At 43.8% G+C, this 19,848-nt stretch overlaps 1 pseudogene; it reads right to left on the reverse strand.

Annotated features, from left to right (window-relative positions):
- The window catches only part of LOC135509026 (copine-8-like), an 82,751-nt pseudogene that overhangs the window by 59,336 nt on the left and 3,567 nt on the right, over positions 1–19,848 (reverse strand).

Raw genomic sequence — 19,848 nt, forward strand, 5'->3', positions numbered from 1 at the left:
CAATCATCTAAACTGGAACAACCATCTCAGTAATGGATGCAATAAATCCAACTAATAACAGATTGGATTAGTTTGGAAAATTGTATGCTATATTTCTTGTGTAGCATAAAATGAATCAATCAATCAATGTACATGCAAAAACACAGATATTATAATGAACAATTCTTAAAATCACCCTTCAATAGATCATGCTGGGAATCATGATATTTAGTTCTATGTAGAACCCTTCTTGTCTTCCAAAGAATCGCCTTTGTTTTCCAAAAAGGGTTCTTCAGATCAAAAGAGTTGTTGGTAGAATTCAACATCTCCACAAATAACCGTTTTTGAACCCTTTGCTCTAAGAGTGTATGACTGTGATATGTGTTTGTCCCACCCAGCTATCTGAACTCAATGGAAGTGGCTCTGGATGGGAGTGTCTGCTAAAGGACTCAAATGTAAATGTGACCACTGATTGTGGAAAATCATAGTACCATTTTACAAAAAGGCTTTGGTCGTCAGTGTCAATGGTTATAAACAATCAGACATTGAAAAAAACGGAGCTTCTCCATAAAATTATAAAAACAACTTGTGTGCTGAAATGTATCCACCTGATTTTCAAAAAGAAACCCATTTAATATTCTAGTACAGTATATCCCTTCCTTAATCCATTGCTCAGGTGTTTTCACTTTGCGTGTGTGTATGTGTGCCTGTTTCTGTGCATGAGTGAACGCATGTGTGTGTGTGTGCCTGTACGTGCGCCTCTGCGCGTGTGTGCATGTGTGATGGTGTGTATAATTGTCTCTACAGACAAGGTGCCATGTCACAGCTGAGAGAGATGATACAGTACTATGTTGGTACAGATGTAATTCCATAAGACTAGGGAACATTGTTACGCAACCGGGCCCGCCGATGGCAGAATGCACAGGTGTACCTAATGTACTATTCGTCTTTGCCTCGGTCACTCACAAATCTTCATAAATGATTCATATAATGACAAGGGGAAAAGTACACATATATATTTGTCAGAGAGGATGCCCTCGGGCGGCTTATGTGTGTAGGGGGAAGCTGTATGTGTGTGTGTGCATGTGTGTGTGTGTGTGTCTACATGTGTGAGTGTGTACGTGTGTGTATGTGTGTGCGTGCGTGCATGTGTGACGGGAGTGTGTGAGAGCGCCTCGGCAACCATTCTTTGCTGAGAGCCATTAGAGGGCCATCAGTGTAGATTGTCATACAGCCTGATGCTCACACACTGACAATAGAATCTGCTAAGCTACCAACACACACTTCATCATCCTCACGAACTCCCCCTTCCTAACCCAAACACACACACACCCTCACGCTCTGTCTCTCAAACGTAACACACACTTACTCATACTCTCTTCAACTCAACACTAAGGCAGGCACTCAGCTATATTGCGGCACGGAAACAAAACATGAAGCAGACTACATTTCCTGTGGAAAGCCGTCCTAATGTTGGAGACAAGCAGCTTGATGTTGTCACCCACATGTTTATTTTCCAAGCTATAGCATAAACTATGTGACATTGAGAAAAAATTAACGGACCAATGGTGTCAGTCTAAACCATGTGATGTGCTCTGAGATAAGACCACAATTTAACTGACATACATTTATGAATTCCAAAAAATGATGAACATCGTGAGTATTTCAATATCGACCTTTTTTAGCTTTTGCCCCATGACCGTATTACATTACAAAACATCTTATTAACAAGGGGAATTCATAAAGAAATGTTATCAAAATTCTTATGAATTTTTATTTATTTAAAAGGTGAACACTTACATCTCCCTTCTCTGACTTTATAAATACTTTATTCGTAACTCAACTTGTGCTTACAGACTCACACAGCACCACTCTCTCTCAACCACGCATCACCATGTACACACACTAACTCACCTCACTAACTCACCCTCTCTAAACAAAACACACACACACGTGCATACTCACAGGTCAAAGCGGAGATTCTGCCTCTCCTCAAAGAAGTAGTCCAGGAGGAATTTACGGACAAAGTCTGGATTCAGTGTGTTGTCTATCACCTCTGTCCGACTAAACTAGAATGAAAGAGAGAAGGGGGGACAGCCACTGGTTTGTATTGATTTAAAATGAGTGAGGCAATACTCACAGAGCCTTGGACCCTCTCCCCCCTCACCTCTACTCACCTCTCTCCATTCCCTGTTGGAGATTCCTTGAGTGTACAGCACACAAACTGTCAAGAGGAGAAGAAGAAAACAAAAAGGAAAAGCCTGTGTAAAATAGCAGTTAAAACACAGAGGAAAAAGCAGTTAAAACACAGAGGAAACAGCAGTTAAAACACAAAGGAAACAGCAGTTAAAACACAGAGGAAACAGCAGTTAAAACACAGAGGAAACAGCAGTTAAAACACAGAGGAAACACAGAGGAAACAGCAGTTAAAACACAGAAGAAACAGCAGTTAAAACACAGAGGAAACAGCAGTTAAAACACAGAGGAAACACAGAGGAAACAGCAGTTAAAACACAGAGGAAACAGCAGTTAAAACACAGAGGAAACACGGCATAAGAAATCCTGGAAGATAACATTCTATCGCCTAGGCTATGACATCATGAGAGGAAAGCTCTGTTCCTAATTAATGTAAATGTCAGTGTAACTCTGCCAGGCAGCAATGAAGATTTTTCAAAGAGAAAGGACAAAAAAAAGGAACAGAGTTGAAAGTGCTAAAATGCTAAGGCAGTGTTTCTGAATCCTGGTCCTGGTGACCCAAGGGGTGCACATTTTAGATATTTCCCAAGCACTAACAAAGTATCAGACTCGTAATCAAGCCTTTGATGAGAATCAGTTGTGTAAGTGCTAGGGCAAAAACTGAAATGTGCACGCCTTAGGGAAACACCCTGCTAAGGGGAATCCACTCTCACGTGAATTTATACAAGAATACATATCTCTCCGGGAAGAGGAAGAGTTGGGGTGTATGTTTCAAGATTAACGACTCATGGTGTGATTGTGATAACATACAGAAACTCTAGTCCTTTTGTTCACCCGACATAGAATACCTCACAATCAAATGTCGTCTGTATTATCTCCCAAGATAATTCTCTTCGGTTATAGTTACAGCCGTGTATATTCCCCCTCAAGCTGATACCATAACGGCCCTCAAAGAACTTCACTGGACATTATGCAAACTGGAAACCACATATCCTGAGGCCGCATGTATTGTAGCTGGGGATTTTAACAAAGCAATTTTGAGAAAAAGGATGCCGAAGTTCTATCAACATATTGACTGTAGTACTTGACCACTGCTACTCCAACTTCCGGGATGCCTATAAGGTCCTCCCCGCCCTCCTTTCGGCAAATCTGACCATGACTCCATTGTACTCATCCCTTCCTACAGGCAGAAACTGAAACAGGAAGTACCCGTGCTAAGGACTATTCAACGCTGGTCTGACCAATCGGAATCCATGCTTCAAGATTGTTCTGATCTCGAAGACTGGGATATGTTCCAGGTAGCCTCCAATAATAACATTGAAGACTATACTGATACTGTGACTGAGTTTATCAGGAAGTGTATAGGAGATGTTGTACCCACTGTGACTATTAAAACCTACCCTAACCAGAAACCATGGATAGATGGCAGCATTCGCGCAAAAATGAAAGCGCGAACCACCGCATTTAACCATGGCGAGGTGACTGGGAATATGGCAGAATGTGAACAGTGAAGTTATTCCCTCCGCAAGGTAATCAAACAGGCAAAACATCAGTATAGAGACAAAGTGGAGTCGCAATTCAACGGCTCAGACACAAGACGTATGTTGCAGGGTCTACAGACAATCACGGACTACAAATGGAAAACCAGCCACGTCACGGACACTGATGTCTTGCTTCGGGACAAGCGAAACACCTTCTTCGCCCACTTTGAGGATAACACAGTGCCACCGACGCAGCCTGCTACCAAGGACTGTGGGCTCTCCTTCTCCGTGGCCAACGTGAGTAAGACATTTAAGTGTGTTAACCCTTGCAAGGCTGTCGTCCCAGACATCAACCCTAGCCGCATCCTCAGAGTATGCGCAGACCAGCTGGCTGGTGTGTTTACGGACATATTCAATCTCTCCCTATCCCAGTCTGCTGTCCCACATGCTTCAAGATGTCCACCCAAGAAAGCTAAGGTAACTGAACTAAATGACTATAGCACCGTAGCACTCACTTCTGTCATCATGAAGTTCTTTGAGAGGCTAGTTAAGGATCACATAACCGCTACCTGACACCCTAGACCCACTTCAATTTGTTTACCGACCCCAATAGACCCACAGACGATGCAATCGCCATCGCACTGCACACTGTCCCATCTGGACAAAGAGGAATACCTATGTCAGAATGCTGTTCATTGACTATAGCTCAGCATTCAACACCTTCCAAGCTCATCATTAAGCTTGAGGCCCTGGGTCTGAACCCCAACCCAGACCTTTACAAGAGCATGAAATTGACTGTTGGACCTATCATACGGTTGATGGCTTATACACCGAAATATATGGACCAAAATAAACAGCTATGAATGTATTTTGTTTAAAAATACACACACACGGACAGATTTAGTGTCCCAAAACCATCTGTTTTAATACAGTCTGGCGCAAACTACTGTAATCTGAGCCAATTCCCTCTACGGGGAGGGGTGTTAAAATGTTCAAATCAAAATACACCTCATCAGAATCAGAGGGGTCAGAGCCCCCATTCCACCTGACTGACCGTGATCACTTCCATTGAGAGGGCTTCCAATGGCCTCTGTCCATAGAATCAACAAGAGTGATTCTACTCTGCCTGCCCTCACTAGCTCTGTATGTATGCTAGTGAAAAGAGCTCTGGAGAAATGCCCATTCTCCAGTAGTTACCTCAGTGGCCAGGGCATGCATGTTTTCGTGGTCAAAAAGGGTTCCAGCTGGCTGTTGTGGTTATTATTTGTGTATATAGTGTAATGTAGTGTAATATACTGTAATGTACTGTCATGTAATGCAGTTGAGTTCAGCTGTCTGAATGTGGCTGAAATAGTCAAATCCACTAATTTGATGGGGTCTCCCAATACTTTTGGCCATATAGTGTATGTCTTCCAATGGTGTGAATGCTGTCTACATCTGAAGGTTATCCCTTTTCACTAAACGCTTGGAGGTAAGGACAACAGCAGTGGTGTGGCCTAGTGGATATAGCGCATTGATGTGAATCACACTGCTGCTCTCTCATTTAGCTATTTGTGCCTTACATAATGTGGTAGTTTAAGCTGCATATCAATCATTGTTTCTGCATCTAGTGGACAGTCAGTGACAAATGCGCTCTTGCAACAGCTGCACAGTGCGGAGCCCAGTCTATGGAATAAAATTTTGAGGAGTTCCTCCCTTCTAATCTCCAAGGTATTGTGGTCCATACTGTCAACAACAAGTTAAATTTAAGAAGAACACGAGAGAGGCTTTTATGGCTCAATCTAATTCCTGCTGATAAAACAAAAACTGACATCACATGCTCAAACTTGTGCACTTTTGATGTACTTAAACAGCTGCAAATTATGGAGGTATCAAAGTTTCACCAACAAAAACTTAAACAACAGCCCTATAGCAAATGCAGGTTCCGGCATGTATTTTTCAAATTAAAAATAGCACTTTTCGGTAGTTCTCAAAATATTTCATTCCATGAGAGCAGCATTTATTTTTCAACTGGAAGCAATGAGACCAATCAGTTGTCCATGACAACAAAATCATCAACAGTGAGCTCCAAAAATATCAGGACAGTGGCCCCTTGACTTTTTCCACATTTTGATACGCTACAGCCTTGTTTTAAAATGGATAAAACAAAACAAATCCTCATCAATCTACACACAATACCCCATAATGGCAAAGCAAAAACACGTTTTTATAAAATATACAATTTACATAAGTTTTCAGACCCTTTACTCAGTACTATGTTGAAGCACCTTTGACAGCAATTACAGCCTCTAGTCTTCTTGGGTATGACGCTACAAGCTTGGCACACCTGTGTTTGGAGAGTTTCTCCCATTTTTCTCTGCAGATCCTCTCAGATGACTCTGTCAGGTTGGATGGGGACTGTCCCTGCACAGCTATTTTCAGGTCTCTCCAGAGATGTTCGATTGGGTTCCAGGCTCTGGCTGGGCCACTCCAGGACATTCAGAGACTTGTCCCGAAGCCCTTCCTGCGTTGTCTTGGCTGTGTGCTTAGGGTCGTTGTCCTGTTGGAAGGTGAAACTTCGCCCCAGTCTGAGATCATGAGCAATCTGGAGAAGGATTTCATTAAGGATCTCTCTGTTCTTTGCTGCGTTCATCTTTCCCTCGATCCCGACTAGTCGCACAGTCCCTGCCACTAAAAAACATCCCCACAGCATGATGCTGCCACCACCATGCTTCACAGAAGGGATGGTGCCAGGTTTCCTCCAGATGTGACACTTGGCATTCAGGCCAAAGAGTTCAATCTTGGTTTCATCAGACCAGAGAATATTGTGGGCTTAGAGTACTTTAGAGGTCCTTTGGCAAATACTAAGAGGGCTGTCATGTACCTTTTACTGAGGAGTGGCTTCCGTCTGGCCACTCAACCATAAAGGCCTGATTGGTGGCGTGCTGCAGAGATGTTGGTCCTTCTGGAAGGTTCTCTCATCTCCATAGTAGAACTATGGAGCCCTGTCAGTGATCATTGGGTTCTTGGTAACCTCCCTGACCAAGGCCCTTCTCCACCGATTGCTCAGTTTGGCCAGGCGGCCAGCTTTAGGAAGAGTCTTGGTGGTTCCAAACTTCTTACATTTAAGAATGATGGAGGCCATTATGTTATTGGGGACCTTCAATGCTGCAAAAATGTTTTGGTACCCTTGTCTAGATCTGTTTCTCGACACAATCTTGTCTCGGAACTCTACAGACAATTCCTTGGACTCATAGCTTGGTTTTTGCTCTGACATGCACTGCCATCTGTAGGACCTTATATAGACAGGTGTGTGCCTTTCCAAATCATGTCCAATTAATTGAATTTACCACAGGTGGACTCCAATCAAGTTGTTGAAACATCTCAAGGATGATCAATGGAAACAGGACACACCTGAGCTCAATTTAGAGTCTCACAGCAAAGGGTCTGAATACCTACATTTTATTTTTAATACATTTGAAAAACATGTCATTATGGGGTATTGGGTATAGATTGATGGGGAACATTGGGGAACATTTTTTATTTAATACATTTGACAATAAGTCTGTAACGTAACAAAGTGTGGAAACAGTAAAGGGTTGTGGATACTTTCCGGAGGCGCTGTAGTTAAAACCACAAACCTGCATCCAAAACAAAATACATCTGTACAAATATGTCCTGCCAATCATCACCTCTTTCTACAACAGACGCACAATACAAAGGAGCTAACCATCGTTTGCACATACAATACGTTAGCTAGATAGTAACAACATGTTGAATTCAAAACTCTAAATAAACTCTAAATATCTAAATGTCCAACATTTTTCATTAAACAAAACACTGTGTGTCATGACTTTGTGATTAAAGGAATCTAACTTTTCTGAAGATGACAGAAAAAGCATCCCATCAGAATGGTTTGAGCATGAGCAGATAGGACAAGACGCAAGTACACACTCCCCTATTCCCAGGATGCCGGCATGCATAATAACAAATCAGCATACTATATTAATATATGAACCTGGTGAAAGTATTTTATCAAATGTTACACTACCAGGATTATGGGGTAATCCTGAATGAATTGTGAATAATGATGAGTGAGAAAGTTACAGAGTCACCCCCCCCCAAAAAAATCAAATAAATGCTGACCTCCCCTGATATTGTAATGACGAGAGGTTAGCATGTCTTGGGGGTATGATATTAGTGGGTCTGTAACTTTCTCACTCAAGCCTACATAACCAACCCATAAAGTAAAATGCAACATTAATTTATGGCCAGCTATGTAAACTCTAACATTGATTTATATGGTATTATAAACTGGGTGGTTCGAGCTGATTGGCTGAAGGCCGTGGTATATTAGACTGTATACCATGGTTATGACAAAACATGAATTTGTAATGCTCTAATTAGGTTGGTAAGCAGTTTATAATAGCAATAAGGCACCTCGGTGGTTTGTGGTATATGGTCAATATATCACGGCTCAGGGCTGTATCCAGGCACTCAGCGTTGCGTGGTGCATAAGTGCATATATTGGCCATATACCACAACCCCTCGTGCCTTATTGCTTAAAAAGATGTCGTTCAATTGGTAATATACATTTTTGTCTTCTTTGTATGCTTCTTAAGAGAAAGTAATCTAAAAGTAACTGAAAGTAATTAGATTACGTTACTGAGTTTGGATAATCCAAAAGTTAGGTTACTCGTGACAATTTTGGACAAGTAACTAGTAACTGTAACAGATTACATTTAGTAAGTAACCTACCCAACCCGGTGTGCATATGTTTGTGTGTGTGTTTGTGATTGTGCGTTTGTGCGTTTGTGCGTTTGTGTGTGTGTGTGTGTGTGTGTGTGTGTGTGTGTGTGTGTGTGTGTGTGTGTGTGTGTGTGTGTGTGCGCGTCTTGGGCCCCCTGGCTTGCAGTGCAGTGCTGAGGAGGTATAATGCTGTGTGACTGGGGTCAGTACCGTCAGTGCATGAGACATGGTAAATGAGGATGTGTGATGGGGTCAGTACTGTCAGCACATCAGAGACATGGACACAGCCAGCCTCCTGATAAACATGCTACAGCCTCCAGCCAGCCAGCCTCCAGCCAGCCAGCCAGCCTCCAGTCAGCCACAGCCAGCCAGCCAGCCAGCCATCAGCAAGCCAGCCAGCCAGCCACCCAGCCTCCAGCCAACCAGCCTCCAGCCAGTCAGCTAGCCTCCAGCCAGCCAGCTGCCCAGCCAGCCTGTAGCAAGCCAACCAGCCAGTAGGCCTCTCGGATCAGAGTCCTCCCTCCTTGCTAGTGCTGAGTCTGACCACATCTCCTTCAGAGGGCCAAATGTCCTAATTTTAAGGATGTACTTATCTACACACCACAGACCACAGACATCCCTTTATCTCTATGACAGATATGGCTGGTTAAGGTTAGGCAAACATCCAGAAACATGACTAAAATGTCATGATTTTGAATATTTCTAGAATCAGCAGGGAATAAGCAGCAGAGGAATCCTATGGCTGGTGTACACGAGGACATACTGTTTCTGCTCAGTCAAGTTGAGCCAGAGTTGAGATTACAATGACAAATACGACATCTGGCATATGCAAATGCACACTGATTCACAGGGGGAAGAGAGAGGGCCAGAGAAAACAAGAGAGAATAAGAGTGTGTGCGTGTGCGTGTGTGTGTGCGTGTGTATGTGCGTGTGTAAATGTGTGTATAAAAGACAATCTTACTTGGGTCTGATTTGGAGAATGTGTCTCTGTCCAGGAGATTTCTGTAAAACAAGAAAGCAAAGAAACAGCCATTATTCGTTGTGAAAGATGTTATCTGTATTAGGGGAAACAGCGCCAATGTTCACTCCAGCACCTTTGTTATTGTTTTGTTGTTGAAATGGAGGAGAAACAGGCCTCCCGGGTGGCGCAGTGGTTAAGGGCGCTGTGCCATCAGAGACTCTGGGTTCGCGCCCAGGCTCTGTCGTAACCTGCCGCGACCGGGAGGTCCGTGGGGCGAAGCACAATTGGCCTTGCGTCGTCTGGGTTAGGGAGGTCACCACAACAACACCACCACAACACCATGCTATGTGCTGCCCCGACACACAACATGTCCCAGCATGCCTCGTTAGCAGTGTTTGTGTGTGTAATAGCACATTACACAGTGTTTGTGTGTGTAATAACACATTACACAGTGTTTGTGTGTGTAATAACACATTACACAGTGTTTGTGTGTGTGTGTAATAACATATTACACAGTGTATGTGTGTGTAATAACACATTACACAGTATTTGTGTGTGTAATAACACATTACACAGTGTTTGTGTGTGTAATAACACATTACACAGTGTTTGTGTGTGTAATAACACATTACACAGTGTGTGTGTGTGTGTGTGTGTGTGTGTGTGTGTGTGTGTGTGTGTGTGTGTGTGTGTGTGTGTGTGTGTGTGTGTGTGTGTGTGTGTGTGTGTGTGTGTGTGTGTGTGTGTGTGTGTAATAACATATTACACAGTGTATGTGTGTGTAATAACACATTACACAGTATTTGTGTGTGTAATAACACATTACACAGTGTTTGTGTGTGTAATAACATATTACACAGTGTTTGTGTGTGTAATACGTGAGCAGGAGAGGGGATCTGTTACTCTGTTTAGTTTCTAACAGCACTGTATGCCACACTGTGGTGAGTCCAGGTCAAACACAGAAAAGAGCCTGAGAAAACCCAAAACCGCTCACAACTTGAATTCCTGCCAGATAATACATTAAACTCCATCAACCTTTCATGCTCTGTTTTGTTGAAGCTCTGAGCTGTGAAACTCTGACTTATTTAAGAGACTAGAAGAAAAATAGTTGTCCATCAGGCAGGCATCTACAGACCACTAGACACGCAGAGAGACAAAGAGAGAGAGAGAGAGAGAAATAGGGAGAGAGGGGCATTCGTTCTGTGACAAGGCAGCCAAGTGCAGCAAGTGTCTTTGGGCGTTGATCGTTAGTGATGTATCTAGATCAGCCACCCATGTTGTGCTGATCCCAGCCTGCCCCAGATGGTATCACACTATGTCGGTCTGGCTGACCGCTGCATGCCTCTGTCAGAGCAGAGCTACACTAGCCAATTAGTTGGCTGGAACCATATAGAAGTGATAATAAGAGATAGAATTGGGCTGTTCACATCAAATGTGTGTAATGAGGGGAGAGTGGAGACGACTGGAGAGTGGAGAAGACTGGAGAGTGGAGACGACTGAAGAGTGGAGAAGACAGGAGAGTGGAGAAGACAGGAGAGTGAAGAAGACAGGAGAGTGGAGACGACTGGAGAGTGGAGACGACTGGAGAGTGGAGAAGACAGGAGAGTGGAGATGACTGGAGAGTGGAGATGACTGAAGAGTGGAGAAGACAGGAGAGTGGAGAAGACAGGAGAGTGGAGACGACTGGAGAGTGGAGACGACTGGAGAGTGGAGACGACTGGAGAGTGGGGAAGACAGGAGAGTGGAGATGACTGGAGAGTGGAGACGACTGGAGAGTGGAGACGACTGGAGAGTGGAGAAGACAGGAGAGTGGAGAAGACAGGAGATTGGAGAAGACAGGAAAGTGGAGACGACGGAAGAGTGGAGACGACTGGAGAGTGGAGAAGACTGGAGAGTGGAGAAGACAGGAGAGTGGAGAAGACAGGAGAGTGGAGAAGACAGGAGAGTGGAGACGACTGGAGAGTGGAGACGACTGGAGAGTGGAGACGACTGGAGAGTGGAGAAGACAGGAGAGTGGAGAAGACAGGAGAGTGGAGAAGACAGGAGAGTGGAGACGACTGGAGAGTGGAGACGACTGGAGAGTGGAGACGACTGGAGAGTGGAGACGACTGGAGAGTGGAGACGACTGGAGAGTGGAGAAGACAGGAGAGTGGAGAAGACAGGAGAGTGGAGACAACTCTGGGTAGGTGTGTGATGGGTGAGGTGTGTGATGAGTGAGGTGTGTGATGGTAGAGGTGTGTGATGGGAGAGGTGTGTGATGGGAGAGGTGTGTGATGGGAGAGGTGTGTGATGGAAGAGGTGTGTGATGGGAGAGGTGTGTGATGGGAGAGGTGTGTGATGGGAGAGGTGTGTGATGGTAGAGGTGTGTGATGGGAGAGATCTGTGATGGGAGAGGTCTGTGATGGGAGAGGTCTGTGATGGGAGAGCTGTGTGATGGTAGAGGTGTGTGATGGGAAAGGTCTGTGATGGGAAAGGTGTGATGGTAAAGGTGTGTGGGAGAGAGGTGTTGGAGGAGAGCGAGAGAGAGGGAGGGGGAGAGAGAGGAGAGAGGGAGGGAGAGGGAGAGGGAGAGAGAGAGAGAGAGAGGGAGAGAGGGAGAGAGGGAAAGAGAGAGGGAGAGTGTGTGTGTGAGCTCCTCTGTTCCAGCTGCTTCACGTGTGCCCAAGGCCAGCGGCCTCTCTCTGACTGTTCATTCAGGGAAATATTTTTAAAAGCCCTTCCTTCCCCCACAAACCACGGGCAGTCCAGGAATTTCAGGTGGGCCGCACAGAGTGACTCCTCACCGTTCATCAAACATTTACGAGCACAGTAAACTAGCATGACATCAGAATTACATTTGAAATTCCACCACTTACATCATGCAGCAGTCACCTATTCAATTCTACAAGCCATTCCCAAAGTCAGACTAAAGCTATGTGATTTGAAGGGGACAACTTCCACCTGAGATGACACTGGAGATCAGACTAGCATGAACACACAGTATTCCCCAAAAAGGGCAGCATAAAATATTATTACCTTTAGAGGTTCAGAAGAAAACAAGAAAGGAAAGCAAGCCCAAGAATGTTCTAGAGCACTAGAACTAGAGCAATAGAACTAGAAGACTATAACTAGAATACTAGAAATAGAAGACTATAACTAGAGCACTAGAACTAAAGCACTAGAACTAGAATCCCAGAACCAGAGCACTAGAGATAGAACACTAGAATGCCAGAACTAGAACACTAGAGCACAAGAACTAGAACACTAGAACTAGAACACAGGGACTAGAGCACTAGAACTAGAACACAAGAACTGGAGCACAAAAACTAGAAAACTATAACTAGGGCACTAGAACACAAGAACTAGAGCACTAGAACTAGAACAATAGAACATCAGCACTAAAGCAATAGAACAAGAACACAAGAACTGGAGAACTAGAACTAGAACACTAGAACTCTATAACTAGAAAACAAGTTCTAGAGCACTAGAGCAAGAACACTAGAATTAGAGAAATAGAGCTAGAACATTAGAACTATAGCACAAGAACCAGAACACTATAACACTAGATCTAGAATATTAGAAATAGAGCACTAGAACTAGAGCACTTGCACTAGAAAACTAGAACAATAGAACTAGAACACTAAAACAATAACTAGAGCACTAGCAGTATAACACAAAAAATGGAGTACTAAAACTAGAACACTAGAAGCAGAACACCAGAACTAGAAAACTAGAATCAGAGCACTAGAACTACAACATAACACTAGAACTAGAGCAGTAGGACAAGGGAGCTAGTACTGGAAAACTAGATCTAGGGCACTAGAACTAGAACACAATAACTAGAACACTAGAACTAGAACACTAGAAGTAGAACACTAGAACTAGAGGAGGAAAACCAGGGCACGAAAGTACTAGAACACTAGATCTAGAGCACTATAACTAAAATACAATAACTAGAGCACTAGAACTAGAACACTCGACATAGAACACTAGAACACTAGAACTAGAGTACTAGAACACTAGAACTAGAGCGCAAGAATGAGAACACTAGAACCAGAGCCCTAGAACACTAGAACTACCTAGAACTAGAGCACTAGAACTAGATGTATAACACAAGATCAAGAACACTAAAACACTATAACTAGTGCACTAGATATAGAACACTAGATCACAATAACTAGAACACTAGAACTAGAACTAGAACAAAAGAACCAGAGCACTAGAACTAGAATGATGGAACTAGACTACTATTACGACAACACTAAAACTAGTGCATTAGAACTAAAACACAAGAAATAGGGCATTAGAACTAGAACAAAAGAACTGGAACACTAGAACTAGAACACAAGAACTAGAGCACTAGCAATAGAACACAAGAAATGGAGCACTAGAACTAGTTCACTAGAACCCAAACACTAGATCTAGAACACTACAACTAGAACACAAGAACTAGAGCACTAGAACTAGAGCACTAGAACTAGAACACCAGAACTAGAGCAGTAGAACTAGGGAACTAGTATAAGAACACTAGATCTAGAGCACTAGAGCTAGAACACTAGAACTAGAACATTAAAACACAATAACTAGAGCGCTGGAACTAGAACACTAGATCTAGTGCCCTGGATCTAGAAGACTAGAACTAGGGTACAATAACTAGAACACTAGAACTAGAACACTAGAACACTAGAACTAGAAAACTAGAACACTAGTTCTAGAGCACAAGAACTAGAACACTAGAACTAGAACACTAGAACACTAGAACTAGAGCACTAGAACAAGAACATTATAACTAGAGTACTAGAACTAGACCACTAGAACACTAGAACCAGAACACAGGAACTAGAGGAGTAGAACTAGTGCCATGTGCTGAAATAAAAGGTGCCAGAAATGCTCCATATGCACAAAAAGCTTATTTCTCTGAAATGATGTGCACAAATTTGTTTACATCCCTGTTTGTGAGCATTTCTCTTTTGCCAAGATAATCCACCTGACAGGTGTAGTATATCAATAAACTGTTTGAACAGCATGATCATTACACAGGTGAACCTTTTGCTGGGAACAATAAAAGGCCACTCTAAAATGTGCAGTTTGTCAGACAACACAATTCCACAGATGTCTCAAGTTTTGAGGGAGCATGCAATTGGCATGTTGACTGCAGGAATGTCCCCCAAAGCTGTTGCCAGAAAATTGAATGTTAATTTCTCTACCAAAAGCCACCTCCAATGTCGTTTTAGAAAATTTGATGGTACGTCCAACAGGCCTCACAACCACATGCCACGTGTAACCACACCAGCCCAGGACCTCCACTTTTGGCTTCTTCATCTGCGGGATCATCTGAGACCAGCCACACTGACAACTGATGAAACTGAGGAAGATGTATGTCTGTAATAAAGGCCTTTGTGGGGAAAAACTAATTCTGGTTGGCTGGCCTGGCCTGGCTCCCAGTGGGTGGGCCTATGCCCTCCCAGGCCCACCCATGGCTGCACCCTGCCCAGTTATGTGAAATACATAGATTAGGGCCTAATGAATTTATTTCAATATACTGATTTCCTTATATGAACAGTAACTCAGTAAAATTGTTGCATGTTGAGTTTATATTTTTGATCAGTATAGATTTAAGGCAAAACTGTAACTTGGCCACTGAGGAACATTCACTGTTTTCTTGGTAAGCAACACCAGTGTAGATATGGGCTTGTGTTTTAGGTTATTGAATTTATTTCCCAGTATCTGGTGGAAAGCAGACTGAACAAGGTTTTCCTGTAGGATTTTGCCTGTGCTTAACCCCCAGTTCTTAATAACGATTAAGAGCATACCCATAACATAATGCAGCCACCACTGTGGCTGAAAATGTGGAGAGTGGTACTCAGTAATGTGTTGTATTGGATTTGCTCCAAACATAACACTTTGTATTCAAAACAAAAAGTGAATTGATTTGCCAAATGTTTTGCGGTATTAGTGCCTTGTTGCAAACAGGATAGATGTTTTGTAATATTTTTATTCTGGACAGGCTTCATTCTTTTCACGCTGACAATTAGGTAAGTATTGTGGAGTCACTACAATGTTGTTGATCCATCCTCAGTTTTCTCCTGTCACAGCCATTAAACTCCGTAACTGTTTGAAAGTCACCATTGGCCTCATGGTGAAATCCCAGTGGTTTCCTTCTTCTCCGGCAACTGAGTTAGGAAGGACGCCTGTCTCTTTGTAGTGACTGGGTGTATTGATACACCATCCAAAGTGTCATTAATAACTTCACCATGCTCAAAGGGATATTCAATGTCTGCTTAATTATATTTACCCTTCTACCAATAGGGGGTGGCAGTGTAGCCTAGTGGTTAGAGCATTGGACTAGTAACCGAAAGGTTGCAAGTTCATATCCCCGAGCTGACAAGGTACAACATCTGTCATTCTGCCCCTGAACAGGCACTTAACCCACTGTTCCTAGGCCGTCATTGAAAATAAGAATTTGTTCTTAACTGACTTGCCTAGTTAAATAAAGGTAAAAAAATTAAAATAGATGCCCCTATTGGTAGATGGGTAAAATCTCCCTGGTCTTTGTAGCTGAATCTGTGTTTGAAATTCACTGCTTGACTGAGGGACCTTACAGACAAGTGTATGTGTGGGGTACAGCGATGAGTTAGTCATTCAAAAATTATGTTAATTACTTATTGACTCAAGATATTTCAGCTTGTAATTTTTTATTAATTTGTAAACATCTAGAAAAAACATTATGGGGTATTGTGTGGAGGACAGTGACTACCAATCTCAATTTAATACATTTTCAATTCAGGCTGTAACACAACAAAATGTGGACAAAGTCAAGACGTGAATACCTTCTCACCGCACTGTATAGCTGTCACGACTTCCACCGAAGTTGGTGCCTCTCTTTGTTTGGGCGGCGTTCGGCGCTCGTCGTCACCGGCTTCGAGCTGCTACCGATCCATGTTTCTGTTTCCATTTGTTATGTCTTGAGTGTACACCTGGTTCCCATTAAGTGATTATTATTTCCCTATTTAACCCTCTGGTTCCCAGTATGTGTTGTGCTTGATTGTTCCTGTTATGTGTTAGTCTTGTGGTTTAGGGTTTGTTATCCCTACGTGGATTTATTGTACTGTTTATTTTCCCCGAGTAAACTACATTATTTTTACTCAGTTCTGTTTCCTGCGCTGATTCAGTCCTCAACTATACACCGCTGATGCTGACAATAGCACACTGCTCAAGGGGTTTTCTGGAAATTATTTTGTAAAACTTGCACTGCAATTTGGGGAGCAAGTTGAAGACAGACAGAAAACAGCCCACTGTCCTTTCTCTCAAGTAAATAGTTATAATCACAAGGCTGGTGGGGCCTTAATGAGACCAAATGGCCCTTTTGAAAAGCTCATTAACGTAGTCACTAAGTGTGACCCCCTTGGGGCAGGGATTCTGGCCCCGTGCTACTCACCTAACTTTATAGTCCTGCTACTTCACTGTTACCCTGGAAACCACCGTCATCTTTCTGCATCTGTCCAACAGATGAGGGATCTGAATTGGATCATTTTCTCACAACAAGTAAGTAATCCTGCAGCAACAAGAAATGTGAACTATTGTATGAACTATAACATAAATGAAAGGTCCAATGCAGCCATTATCTCAATATCAAATCATTTCTGGGTAACAATTAAGTATCTTACTGTGATCGTTTTCAATTAAAATGGTCAAAAAGAAACAATGCCTTCTTTGCAAATGTTGTTTGGCCTATCTGGGAGTGGTGTGAATATTTATATTTATTATGGATCCCCATTAGTTCCTGCCAAGGCAGCAGCTACTCTTCCTGGGGTTTATTATGGATCCCCATTAGTTCCTGCCAAGGCAGCAGCTACTCTTCCTGGGGTTTATTATGGATCCCCATTAGTTCCTGCCAAGGCAGCAGCTACTCTTCATGGGGTTTATTATGGATCCCCATTAGTTCCTGCCAAGGCAGCAGCTACTCTTCCTGGGGTTTATTATGCATCCCCAATAGTTCCTGCCAAGGCAGCAGCTACTCTTCCTGGGGTTTATTATGGATCCCCATTAGTTCCTGCCAAGGCATCAGCTACTCTTCCTGGGGTTTATTATGGATCCCCATTAGTTCCTGCCAAGGCAGCAGCTACTCTTCCTGGGGTTTATTATGGATCCCCATTAGTTCCTGCCAAGGCAGCAGCTACTCTTCCTGGGGTTTATTATGGATCCCCATTAGTTCCTGCCAAGGCAGCAGCTACTCTTCCTGGGGTTTATTATGCATCCCCATTAGTTCCTGCCAAGGCAGCAGCTACTCTTCCTGGGGTTTATTATGGATCCCCATTAGTTCCTGCCAAGGCAGCAGCTACTCTTCCTGGGGTTTATTATGGATCCCCATTAGTTCCTGCCAAGGCAGCAGCTACTCTTCCTGGGGTTTATTATGGATCCCCATTAGTTCCTGCCAAGGCAGCAGCTACTCTTCATGGGGTTTATTATGGATCCCCATTAGTTCCTGCCAAGGCAGCAGCTACTCTTCCTGGGGTTTATTATGGATCCCCATTAGTTCCTGCCAAGCAGCAGCTACTCTTACTGGGGTTTCATTATGGATCCCCATTAGTTCCTGCCAAGGCAGCAGCTACTCTTCCTGGGGTTTATTATGGATCCCCATTAGTTCCTGCCAAGGCAGCAGCTACTCTTCCTGGGGTTTATTATGCATCCCCATTAGTTTCCTGCCAAGGCAGCAGCTACTCTTCCTGGGGTTTATTATGGATCCCCATTAGTTCCTGCCAAGGCAGCAGCTACTCTTCCTGGGGTTTATTATGGATCCCCATTAGTTCCTGCCAAGGCAGCAGCTACTCTTCCTGGGGTTTATTATGCATCCCCATTAGTTCCTGCCAAGGCAGCAGCTACTCTTCCTGGGGTTTATTATGGATTTTTACATTTACATTTAAGTCATTTAGCAGACGCTCTTATCCAGAGCGACTTACAAATTGACTCTTCCTGGGGTTTATTATGGATCCCCATTAGTTCCTGCCAAGGCAGCAGCTACTCTTCCTGGGGTTTATTATGGATCCCCATTAGTTCCTGCCAAGGCAGCAGCTACTCTTCATGGGGTTTATTGGATCCCCATTAGTTCCTGCCAAGGCAGCAGCTACTCTTCCTGGGGTTTATTATGGATCCCCATTAGTTCCTGCCAAGGCAGCAGCTACTCTTCCTGGGGTTTATTATGGATCCCCATTAGTTCCTGCCAAGGCAGCAGCTACTCTTCCTGGGGTTTATTATGCATCCCCATTAGTTCCTGCCAAGGCAGCAGCTACTCTTCCTGGGGTTTATTATGGATCCCCATTAGTTCCTGCCAAGGCAGCAGCTACTCTTACTGGGGTTTATTATGGATCCCCATTAGTTCCTGCCAAGGCAGCAGCTACTCTTCCTGGGGTTTATTATGGATCCCCATTAGTTCCTGCCAAGGCAGCAGCTACTCTTCCTGGGGTTTATTATGGATCCCCATTAGTTCCTGCCAAGGCAGCAGCTACTCTTCCTGGGGTTTATTATGTATCCCCATTAGTTCCTGCCAAGGCAGCAGCTACTCTTCCTGGGGTTTATTATGGATCCCCATTAGTTCCTGCCAAGGCAGCAGCTACTCTTCCTGGGGTTTATTATGGATCCCCATTAGTTTCTGCCAAGGCAGCAGCTACTCTTCCTGGGGTTTATTATGCATCCCCATTAGTTCCTGCCAAGGCAGCAGCTACTCTTCCTGGGGTTTATTATGGATCCCCATTAGTTCCTGCCAAGGCAGCAGCTACTCTTCATGGGGTTTATTATGGATCCCCATTAGTTCCTGCCAAGGCAGCAGCTACTCTTCATGGGGTTTATTATGGATCCCCATTAGTTCCTGCCAAGGCAGCAGCTACTCTTCCTGGGGTTTATTATGGATCCCCAAACAATTACAATACATTCATAACAGATTTCCCAACACACTAGCTGTGTGCCCTCAGGCCCCTACTCAACTACCACATCTACAACACCCCAAAAACTGCAGGACAGTTCCTGCAACAGGGTGATCAAATTAAGATTCTACACCTACATATGATCCAGCTCTTGTGTGATTTAGGCCCCTGGAGCCTCTATGCTCCTAGGTCTTGTACCATTTAACCTTTTGTGGCCTTTACATTACATCCGGCAGTGTTAATGTTTGCTCGGGTCTATCAGCTCACTGGCAAATTGCAACAAGACTAGGGGACCTTGGCACCTCTATGACAATTGGGGCCTTGTCACACACTGATCTGTTTCACCTGTCCTTGTGCTTGTCTCCACCCCCTCCAGGTGTCGCCCATCTTCCCCACTTATCCTCTGGGTATTTATACCTGTGTTTTCTGTCTGTCTGTGCCAGTTTGTTCAAGTCAACCAGCGTTTTGCCTCTGCTCCTGCTTTTCTCCCAATCTTCTTTTTCTCGTCCTCCTGTTTTTTGACCTTGGCCTTGGCCTCTGCCTGTCTGCCTTCCTGTACCTTGGCCCTACTCTGGATTATCGACCCCTGCCTGCCTTAACCTGT

Source organism: Oncorhynchus masou, chromosome 22 (assembly GCF_036934945.1).
Source record: "Oncorhynchus masou masou isolate Uvic2021 chromosome 22, UVic_Omas_1.1, whole genome shotgun sequence".
NCBI classification, from domain to species: Eukaryota; Metazoa; Chordata; class Actinopteri; order Salmoniformes; family Salmonidae; genus Oncorhynchus; species Oncorhynchus masou.